The sequence below is a fragment of the Mastomys coucha genome, unplaced genomic scaffold (assembly GCF_008632895.1).
Source record: "Mastomys coucha isolate ucsf_1 unplaced genomic scaffold, UCSF_Mcou_1 pScaffold13, whole genome shotgun sequence".
Lineage (NCBI taxonomy): Eukaryota > Metazoa > Chordata > Mammalia > Rodentia > Muridae > Mastomys > Mastomys coucha.
In genome coordinates this window covers 79,151,678-79,163,286 of record NW_022196895.1, presented here as the reverse complement: position 1 = coordinate 79,163,286, position 11,609 = coordinate 79,151,678, and the positions used below count along the sequence as shown (strand labels likewise).

Below are 11,609 nucleotides of genomic sequence, written 5' to 3'. Positions count from 1 at the left end.
GTTGAGGAGGGCAGAGAACAACTCTTGGGTGTCCTTGGGATATCTCGTTAGCTGCTGAATGCATACGTATTCCAGGCTAGCTGGCCCAGGAGTTTCTGGGGATTCTCCATGTCTTCCACTCCCAGCTCAGCACGGGAACACCTGGACAGCAGATACAGGCTGCAGCGCACCAGTTCTGGAAGAGTCAAATTCTAGTCCTCCGGCTTGAGCGTCAGACTTGAGCTGGCTCAGCGGTCTCCCCAGCCTGTGGGTTGCTCTCTGGTTTTTTGCTGTTCTATTGTTGCTGTCATGCTGTCAACTGTCTGTGGCCTTCCTTGTCCCCTTTACTCTTTATGTCACATCCCCGCTCCTGCCACTTCTCTGCAATTGCAGAATTTCCTTGGAAACTTGCCAATTATTGTAAGACTCCAGATTCTTGGCTATAGACTGTTTTGGAACCATACTCCCCAGCAAGAATATATATTTCGAGTTTTTGTTAAGTTTTTTTGAATGTCATATTTTTATACAGTGCAAGGTGACAACTTCACCTGTACTGCCTTCTACCAGGACCTGTTCCACTGACCTAGATGCCTGCCAGTCATTCAGGGGCACTGGGGATGCAGCCTCTGGGAACGGTCCCTCATACTGGGCTTGTCAGCAGTGCAGCTGCCTGCAGGCACCCATGTTCCTGTAAGCACCCTTTCACCTGTCCTGTAAATCGTTCAATAAACCACTGCTTCACTAGGCTAGACCTGGGCAGAATGACTCCACCAGTCAATCATAGATGCCTCCTTTGTGGTGGCAGGACCTTTGTCTATGCCTTCTCATGAAAGTGGCACAGTAGCACCTGGTTTCTATGTTGTCGTGTGGTATTTTCCTCTGCACAATTCTGATTCTGTGCCTCAAATTCCCCTTCTTCGAAGGACCCAAGTCCTATCAGATTGGACCAGTGATCTAGTCTGGCCTCCATTTAATGGGGCAGATTCTGAAAGGACCATGTTTTTGAGAGTTCTGGAGGCCAGGACTTCAACACACCAAGGCATGCGCTCCAGCACAGAGCAGCAGTTTACCAGAGTCACATCGTTGATCGTGTTGAATCGTTCCATCCTTTCGAGCTCCCGGCCCAAAATATGGGGATAGCATCTTTCTGAGAAAGATTGGCAGATGCTGTGCTCATGATTGATTTAGGAAGCAGGCAACTGGTACTTCAGGCTAACTCCTAAGTGTATTCTTCAAGTTCTTAAGAGCACATTAAACCAACCCTTGACTAATTTACAGGAGTCAGCAGTAGACATACACTCCACCATGGAAAAGTCTCCTTTCTCATTTTAATGAAAGGACTTGTGCACTTTTAATTATTTTCATTCTTCTTTTGTTAATTTTTGCTGTGTTCTCAGTCTTATCTATCTCCTTTCACTCTTGCTACAAAAAAAAAAAAAAGGTAGAAATTCAATTAAAAAGATTGGCGGATGTAATAAATTTTACCCATACCCACAATAATTATTTTGACATTTAAATAGTATCTTGATTAATCCTTCTGTTAATTGAAATGTTGTTGAGATAATCATAGGTTCACACACAAGTTTTAAGAAATACTACAGAGAAACCCTTTGTTGACTTTTCCCAGTCTCTCCCATGACGATGTGTTACAAAATCATAGTATAATATCATCTTCTGAGTAAGATAACGGATTAGAAGCCACTACTGAGAAATGTGGTGAGACACAGGCATCGGAATAAAACCCAGTCATACTCCTGTAAGTGAAAAGGCTGAAGAAAAAGACCTGAGCACAGGAGGGCCATGCAGAAGCAGCCAGGACAGCCCCAGGGGCACCCAGCTGCTTATGTCAAGTGACAGTCCCCTCTTGGACATGGGTAGGCTGAGGAGAAACTGTCTCATCTTTGGAGAGAAGCAGAGCCTGGAAAACTGTGCAAAGTACAGCAAGCTGTAGAGAGAGACAAATGTCACATGGGAGCTTTGTGTGTGTGTGTGTGTGTGTGTGTGTGTGTGTGTGTGTGTGTGTGTGTTGAATTTCTCCTCAACCAGGGCAGCCACAGAGAGACCTCCTGGTGCCAAAGGTGAATTGAGATGGGAAGGTCTTCCATACACCACACCCTCACAGGAAATATCTGATGTGAACTGCAAGTCCCCAGAGCACCAGTGGTAAAGTTGTACCTGGACGGCAGTGAGTCTCACAGAGTTGAAGCAGGAACTCAGTCCTCAGCACAACCCATGACTTAACTTGTTTGCATTACTGCAACTGACTAACACAGCTCCACAGGTCTCCACAGAGTGCTCCCAAATGCAGGGACAGCAAGGGAACTCAACATCAGCACCACCCCAACCAGGAAGAGAGAGTGACTGAGTCCAGCACCTTCTATTTCATTTATTTTAATATCTTTTATTTATATGTACTCTTCAAAGTTTACACTGCTGCACATGGGTGGTTCCGTAGGCTGTGTAAATCAGTATCTTGCCTGAGCAGGCTTCTCTGATGGTCCTGTCCCTGACTTACTCTGAGACCCTTTTGTACTGTTTATCCTAGCTCTAACTGTTAGCAAATTAGTGTTCCTTCTAGTCTCCACCCAACAGTTGTCCAGGAAGGCCTGGCTTGCTATAAAAAGGGCCCATTGGCCTCTCCCTGTCTCTCTGACCCTTTCCTCCCTCTCTCTACATGTTTCTGGCTGGCCTCCTCTTTTCTCCCTCCCTCCCTCTCCCTCTCTCTCTCTCTCTCTCTCTCTCTTTCTCTCTCTCCTCTCTTCTCTCTCTCTTCTCTCTCTGTCTCTTTCTTTGTCTCTGTCTCTATTTCCTTCTCAAACCCCCTCCTCACGCCCCCAAATAAGCTCGATTCTAGACTCAACCCACCATATGCTTGGTACCTCTGGAGGAAGGGGACCACCTCAGCATGGGCCTGCTGAGGTAACCCCTCTCATTGCACCATACTGCACTTTACAAGACATTATCACTAAGCCATACACTTTCCTTCTCATTTGTAATTTCTTCTTTTCTCTTTACTATTCCCTCCTCCTCTTGCTACTTAATTATTGATAGTTTTAGCCCTAAACATCTATAAACTACCATATTACCAATATAAATACATTAGTGCCACTGTCTCCAAACCTTATGAGGAGCACGAGAGAAATGCACAAGTATTTTCTGCTCAAACCCAGAAGATGCTCCAACATGTAATAAGGACACATGCTCCACTATGTTCATAGCAGCCTTATTTATAATAGCCAGAAGCTGGAAAGAAACCAGATGTCCTTCAACAGAAGAATGGATACAGAAAATGTGGTACATTTACACAATGGAGTACTATTGAGCTATTAAAAATGATGAATTCATGAAATTTGTGGGCAAATGGATGGAACAAGAAAATATCATCCTGAGTGAGAAAACCCAATTGCAAAAGAACATATATGGTATGTGCTCACTGATAAGTGGATATTAACCCAAAAGCTCCAAATAACCAAGATACAATTCACAGACCACATGAAGCCCAATAAGAAGGAAGACCAAAGTGTGGGTGCTTTGTCCTTAGAAGGAGAACAAAATACTCATGGGAGCAAATATGGAGATAAATAAAGTGTAGAGCAGAGACTAAAAGAAAGGCCACCCAGAGACTGTCCCACCTGAGGATTCATCCCATATACAGTTACCAAACCCCAACACTATTGTAGATGCCAAGAAGTACATGCTGACTGGAGCCTGATATGGCTGTCTCCTGAGAGGCCCTACCAGAGCCTTACAAATACAGAGGTGGGAGTTAGCAGCCAACCATTGGACTGAGTGAGGTGTCTCTAATAGAAGAGTTAGAGAAGGGACTGAAGGGGTTTGCAACCCCATGTGAAGAACAACTAAATCAACCAACCAGACCCCCAGAACTCCCAGGGACTAAGCCATCAATAAAGGAGTGCACATGGCTCCAGCTGCATATGTAGCAGAGGATGGCCTTGTCATGCACCAATGAAAGGAGAGGTCCTTGGTCCTATGAAGACTTGATAGATGCTCCAGTGTAGGGGAATCGAGGACGGGGAGGTGGGAGTGGGTGGGTGGGTGGAAGAACACCTTCATAGAAGCAGGAGGAGGGAGGATATGATAGTGTGTTTCTGGGAAAGAAGGATAACATTTGAAATGGAAATAAAGAAAATAACCAATAAAAAATTAAAATAAAATAAAAAGACTAGGTCTGCTGTCAGAGCGCTGTATTTGTCAAGGCAGCCGGCCCCCATACTCCACAACCGAGGCCAAATGAAGACAAGCAGCTGGACAAAACAGGTTCAAAAAAAAAACAAACAGTAAGCAATGGAATAATTAAAACTGGAGGGTGCTCCCACCCAAAAACATGTGCAAAACAAACCAAGAAACAAAACCACAAGGCCAAGGTGATAACACACGAAGATACTAACACACAAGACACCCTGACGTGCTCATAGCTCCTCAGTGTCAGAAACCAAAGAAAACACGGTGTCTGAAATGCCAGAAAGATGCTGCCCGACTTTTAAGTGGATCAATGTCCACCTTAGGGGACTCAGAGGAACAGAGAGGGAGGGGGGAAGGAAGTCAGTTCAGGCATTGACAGGAAAAGTAGCAAAGAGAAAGAGATGCTTGGTAATTTGGGAGAGAAAGTTTAAAATGTAGAGGAAATATTCAGCAATTAAACTGTGGCTCTAAAAAAAGAAGCGAAGAGACTGCTGGAGAAGTCATCTGATTACATTTAATCAAAAAGGAAACACTGCAAAGCATTGTCTGACCTGAGCAAACAGAAAATGGATGCCATAGAGGGTGGGAAGCATCGGCCACTCTGAGCAAGGCAAAGATGGATGCCAGTGATGGGAGACAGGACAGAGAGAACAATACATTCGTTGTAAGTAATGGGCATGGGGTGAACATAACCAAACCCTCCAGGAACTCACCTAAGAGTACACAGGTCAGAAGAAGGAATGGAGATACTCTAAAGGCATAGACATATGGTCAGTGACTTCATAGCAGGAAAAGAAAAAAGAAACGGATACAGAAACACAAGAAGCGCTTCAAACCCTAAACAGACAAGACCACTGAAGAAACTCATGCCAATATATCACAGCCAAAATATCTGAAGTACAAAGCAAAAATACCATTAAAAAAAACAACCTGTGAGAGAGGAGGCTGGAGAGAGGGCTCAGCGGTCAAGGGCATGTGCTGCCTCTCTAGAGGAATTTTAAAGTTGTGTGGTGTTTTATATCAAAACATCAAGGTGAAATCTTAAGGACAAGCAATTGAAAGGTTACAGTTCCGAAACGTGTCAAATTGACAAGGGGCAGGGTATCCAAATTAGCAGTGGTTGTCAATTGGACCCAGTCTGGAAGCCAACTGAGAGGGAAACCTTGATGGGAGAGATTCCATTTAGCCAGTGGGTGTGTCTGTGGGGAGTTGTCTTGCTTATGATTTGATGTAAGAGGGCCCGGCCCACTATAGCTACTAGCGTTTCTAGGCGGGAGCTCTTGGGTTCTGTAAGAAAGAATGAGACTGTAAGCAGAGTGGGTGAGCCAGCAGGCAGCGTTCCTCCATGGTGCCTGTTGCACTCGCCCGGCTGTGAGTTCCCTGGGTTGAGGTCATGCTGTGTAGAAGAACAAGCAGTCCTTTCAAGTGTCTACCTTGAGTTCCTGACCTTCCTCAATGACTGGCAGGGACAAGGAAATATAAATTAAAATAGAAGGTGATTTGGTCAGAGTGTTTTGCCATAGCGCCAGAAAGGAAAATAAAGCAATCTTATTGAGAAAGGCAGCTGGAAATGCCAGGTGATCGTGGTGGCTTCTTTGTTTCTATTAGAGAAAGCGGGAAATGAACAACTCTGGTTACCTACCTAGAAAATGATGACAGGGAAGCAGAGAGCTGCTGCTGTGCTACCCGACAAGCTGAGGTCCATCTCAGGGACCTGCATCCTACATCCAGACGCAAGGAGAGAACTGACTCTGTTGTCCTCAGGCACAGCATGCCACCACCACCCACTTCCTACCCCACCTCACCCCACGTGCACACTGAACGGTTTTGAAGGGATGAGTGTTAGCATTACGACATCCAAAGTCTGTGGCAATACGTGGGCAGGTCCACAGACCTGTTGCCAGGGCAACAGCCACCATATTTTCAGAATCTATTGGGCTCACCTCTCACCTTTACCTGTGGCTGCTACGTCACAACCCATATATATAGGGGGGAACATTTCCTCTCTCTCTCTTTCTCTCTCTCTGTCTCTCTCTGTCTCTCTGTCTCTGTCTCTGTCTCTGTCTCTGTCTCTGTCTCTCTCTCTCTCTCTCTCTCTCTCTCTCTTTCTCTCTCTCTCTCCTCTCTTTCCGCACCACTACTCCCACTCCCTCTCAATTAAACCTCTTACACATGGAACTATTTGGGCCTAGTGTGGTATGTTCTGACATGAACTGCCGCTCCAACACATCAATGAGAACATTGAAGGTCTATTAGATTTACTTTCAACTACTTTGAAAGCTGCTAGACTTGGCATTAACCTGACCATGTAAAACTCAAAGAGCTGATAAGTAAATGCTGTCAAAACATGGGCATGCTCGGTTCTTTCATTCCGTTTCCGGGTCTGCGGTTGCTTTGGATGGGATTGCTGTCTTCCCTTCACACAGTCAAAAGATTCAGCACACCATCCCCTTACTCCACTGCACACCATCCCCTTACTCCACTGACTTGAGAGGGAGGCTTTATAGTCTTAACTTATTTATACATATACTTCTGAAGGAGTCCATTTATTTTGAGTTATACACAATACATAAAAGCACTTCCTATACAATGCAAACTCGCTGCAGATGTTGCTCGCTATTATTCTAAAATCCTAAGTAACCAATGATTGGAAAAGAAGCTTCTGTGGACACTGCCTAAGACGCAGAATGAACTAAGCTGTAGTTCGTAAGAGACCACCCAAGTGATACCCATTCATAATGCCTTCCACTCAGGTCAGCTCAGCAGATGTTTTTGGATGCCCCACTGCTCCACATTCCTTCCAGGCTTTCCTAGAATCCTACCATGAAATCACAACCATTCTCTTAGATACTCTTGAGGCTTTGACAGGGCACTTCTGGGCCCACGCTCCCCTCCACAGAGGTCGCCTCCATCATATACCCTCTGCCTGTCCTGGTGCTCTCTCAGGAGAGAGGCACGCACCCCACTTGCCATGCATGGTATCACTGCATCCATTGGCAGACACAGGAGCCCCTTAAGGAAGTGCATCCCTACCTGTAGAAAACAGATTTGAAGCAAATGATGCCTTTCACTTCTGTTAAACCAAGTCCCCATTTTCTGGACTAAGACAGTAGATAGCTTCCAGGACTCACTGTCTCTTTGCATTGCTGTATTGTTTGTGTGAGTCTCTACAAGCTAGATACCGCATACATAACAATAAGCCTCTTTCCTTCCTTCTTTCTTTCTTCCTTTCTTTCTTTCTTTCTTTCTTTCTTTCTTTCTTTCTTTCTTCCTTTCTTTCTTTCTTCCTTCCTCCCTTCCTCCCTTCCTTCCTTCCTTTCTTCCTTCCTTCTTCCTTCTACCCCCGCCATGGTAGTGTTTTGGGGATTGATTTTCAGAAGCACAGTCTTCCCTATGTGGCACTAGCTAGCCTGAAACTCTCTGTGTAGACCAAACTCCATGTGGAGACAGATTGGCTTCAAGCTCTTGATGTTTCTCTTGCCTTGGCCTCCCCAATGCTGAGATTAAGTCATGAGTCACCATCGTGACCCTTTTGTATCCCTGTGCCTGGACATCTAAGAGAACAAGAGCCTCCACTACGGAGATCAGTCATTATACAGTATGAAGTTATCTACATATCGTTCCTAAGTGCTTGCTGCTCATGCATATAGGTCTGAGTTTTATCTCCAGCACCCATACTAAAGTCATATAATCCCCACACCGGGGCCGTGAGAGCAGGAGGATTCCTGGAGCTTCCTGGCCAGTCAGTCTAACTGAATCAGTAAGCTCCAGGCTCAGTGTGAAACTGAGAAAGCCAGCCCGTGTAGTGGTTTGAATGTGCCACCAGGGAGGTACAGCCTTGTTGGACTAGGTGTGGCTTTGTTGGAGGAAGTATGTCACTGTGGGGTGGGCTTTGAGACCCTCCTAGCTACCTGGAAGACAGTCCTCTCCTGTTTGCCTGCAAATCAAGGTGTAGAACTCTTTGCTTTTCCAGCACCATGTCTTCCTGCATATTGTCATGCTTCCTGCTCTGATGATAATGGGCTAAACCTCCAAAACTGTAAGCCAGCCTCATTTATATGTTTGTCTTTATAAGAGTTGCCTTGGTCATGGTGTCTCTTCATAGCAATGGAAACCCTGACTAAGGAAGCCCACATCATCCTCTAACTTCCACGTGCCTGTAAAATAGTGCACATACACATGAACATATCTATACACACAGACTACCCATAGCAATGAATCTAAAGTGCCCCCCATTCATAAAAAGTTAGTTTTAGGAAGAAGAATGTGGCTTAAGAAATCAAACACATCAGATTCAAGTGCTGGCTCTGGAGTATCGGAGATAAACTCTGGACAAACAATCCACTTCAACTTAAGCCTTTCCAATTTGTACAATGGGAATGAATCACATTCTGTCCCCACCCCACCACCACTCTCCACCCTACCCATGCCCCTCACTCCCCTATCCCACATGCCACTCCCACACAGACACTACCACAGACCCCATCCCACACTCCCCACACATACACACATATCATCATACACACCTACACACCCACACAAACACATACCCCACACACAAACAGCCAACAACATACACATACCCCTCCCTACCACATCCACACACTCTACCACACACACATACATATGCACATATCATCACACACACATATCTTCACATGTACACACACACATACACACACACACACACACAGGCATATACACACAAAGGTATATTCCACAGCATCCATAACCCTACCACACACCCTACAGCCAAATCACCCCCAATACCTCATCCTACCCATACCCTTCCCCACAACATGCCCACATCCCAGACCTTCACAGCTTCTTTGTTTCCAGCCTCTGGAGGAAAGAGGAGGAAGAGAAGAAGCAACTCTGGTGTCTTAGAAAATGGTGAACGGCAACCAGAGAGATGGCTCAAAGAGTAAAGGCACTTGCTGTGCAAGCCTAAAGACCTGCGTCCCATCTCAGGAACCCGTATGAAGGTGGCAGGGAAGAACTGACGCAACTAAGTTGTTCTGGCCTCGACAGGCACACCATAGCACACCCCCCTGCACACACACTGTGTGCACACAGGCACACAGTAAACGGCTTTGAGGTGATGAAAAGGTTGGAGTTCTATTAGATTTACCTTCGACTGCTGCTAGATTTGATTATGTAAAGGGAAGATTGTTATATAAATCTCTCTATCAGTTGTGTTTTTTTCGCTCCTGTGTGGGCTGGCTTCCTGTTTCAAAATAGAAAGCTGCGTGTCGATGAACCTTGTCTCAATCTCCTCTGAGTTCTGTGGTTTCAAATGTGGGGCTTGGAACAAAAGCTAAACTGCTGGCTGTGTTATACAGAGAAAATGACGTGTTTTCAAAATGTATAGGGACAAATATATATATGTATCGAAGTGCAGAGTGTTACACCTAAAATAAAGTGTCTTTTTATTGGGCAAAACTGTTTGCATGGGAGCAACATTAGAGATAATTTTAAAACCAAAGGCATTTTCAAATACTGTGATTAAGCAGGGAAGACGAGCTTACTTCAACAATGCACAGGCAAAATACAAGCAGGGGTATTCACACACAAGCAGGGGTATTCAAACACACACAAGCCAGGGTGCTCACACACAAGCAGGGGTATTCAAACACGAGCAGGGGTATTCAAACACAAGCAGGGGTATTCACATACAAGCAAGGGTATTCAAACACGAGCAGGGGTATTCAAACACAAGCAGGGGTATTCACACACAAGCAAGGGTATTCAAACATGTGCAGGGGTATTCAAACACAAGCAGGGGTATTCACACACAAGCAAGGGTATTCAAACACAAGCAGGGGTATTCAAACACAAGCAGGGGTATTCACACACAAGCAAGGGTATTCAAACACGAGCAGGGGTATTCAAACATGAGCAGGGGTATTCAAACACAAGCAGGGGTATTCAAACACAAGAAGGGGTATTTAAACACAAGCAGGGGTATTCACACACAAGCAGGAGTATTCACACACAAGCAAGGGTATTCAAACACAAGCAGAGGTATTCAAATGAAAACATTTTAACTGAATTTTTCTTTCTTTTTTTCCTTTTTATTGAAAACAGATTTTTTTTTAATTTAATAGATCCTGGTTATTATGATTCCCCACCTCTACTCTTCCATCCCCCCAAGTCCCCTCCCATCCTGATCCACATGTGCGTTCTGTCTCTCACTAGAAAACAAGTGGGCTTTTAGGGGATAACAATAAAATATAATAAAATAAAATGAAAGCAAACACATCAGGATAGGACAAAACAAACAAATTAAAGGAAAAGAGCTCAAGAGAAGTCACAAGAACCAGGTATAGGTGCAGAGACCCACTCAGGAATCCCATAAAAATCACAAAACCAGAAGCTATATGCAAAAGATTCATAGGGTATAAGAGAAAGCAGATAAAAAATAAAATTAAAAACAATTTTAAAGGAAGGGGGAGAAAGGAAGGAAGGAAGGAAGGAAGGAAGGAAGGAAGGAAGGAAGGAAGGAAGGAAGGGAAGCTCTGATATACATTAAGAGACAAGAAACCTCCAAATGCTGTTCAGTTTGTTTTCTGTTGGCCATCTACTGCTAGACATGCAGCTTAGCCTTATGAATAGTTTGTTTCCTGCACCTTGACCTGAAAGGCCAAGAGCCAGAGGCGGGACAACACAAACACCCAAACATGACTGGCAAAAAAAAAAAAGTCAATCAAATGCTTCTGGATGACATTCTGCCATCATCACAGATGAGTAGGTGGGTGCCTAGCCCAATTGTCATCCAAGGGATTCATTTACCAACTGATGGGAGCGGATACAGGAACCCACAGATGACCGAACACTAAGAGGAGCCGGGGAACCCTGTAGAAGATGGAGAGGAAGATTTGTAGTAGCCAGATGGATTGGGACAAGCAACCAAATCAACTAAGCAGGGGTCAGAGAGGCTCACAGAGACCGAAATGGCAAACGCAAGGCCTGCATGGAACTGAGCTAGGTCTTTTGTATATACCTGTGGTTGTGTAGCCTGGTGTTCTTGGGAGGGGTGGAACAGAGGGTGTCTCTGATTCTTTTGTATATACCTGTGGTTGTGTAGTCTGGTGTTCTTGGGAGGGGTGGAACAGAGGGTGTCTCTGATTCTTTTGTATATACCTGTGGTTGTGTAGCTTGGTGTTCTTGGGAGGGGTGGAACAGAGGGTGTCTCTGATTCTTTTGCCTGCACTTGAGACCCTTTCTTCTTACTGGATTGGCTCATCCAATTGCAATATGAGAATCTGTGCCGAGTCTTATCATATTTTATTATGTCATGTTCAGTAGACATATGTCATGTTGCTGAAAGGTCTGCTCACTAGTTTTTTCCTTCTTTTTTTCTTCCTTCCTTTCTTCTTTTCTCTCTCTCTCTCTTTCTTTCTCTGTCTCTCTTCCTCTTCCTCCTC

At 44.8% G+C, this 11,609-nt stretch overlaps 1 long non-coding RNA gene across 1 annotated transcript in view; it reads left to right on the top strand.

Moving 5' to 3' along the window:
• Positions 1-2,000: 2,000 nt before the first annotated feature.
• Positions 2,001-11,609, top strand: part of LOC116087752 — a 29,029-nt gene continuing 19,420 nt past the window's right edge. Inside the window, exon 1 of the long non-coding RNA XR_004117618.1 lies at positions 2,001-2,057. This is a non-coding gene — a long non-coding RNA (uncharacterized LOC116087752). The remainder of the gene's footprint in view (positions 2,058-11,609) is intronic.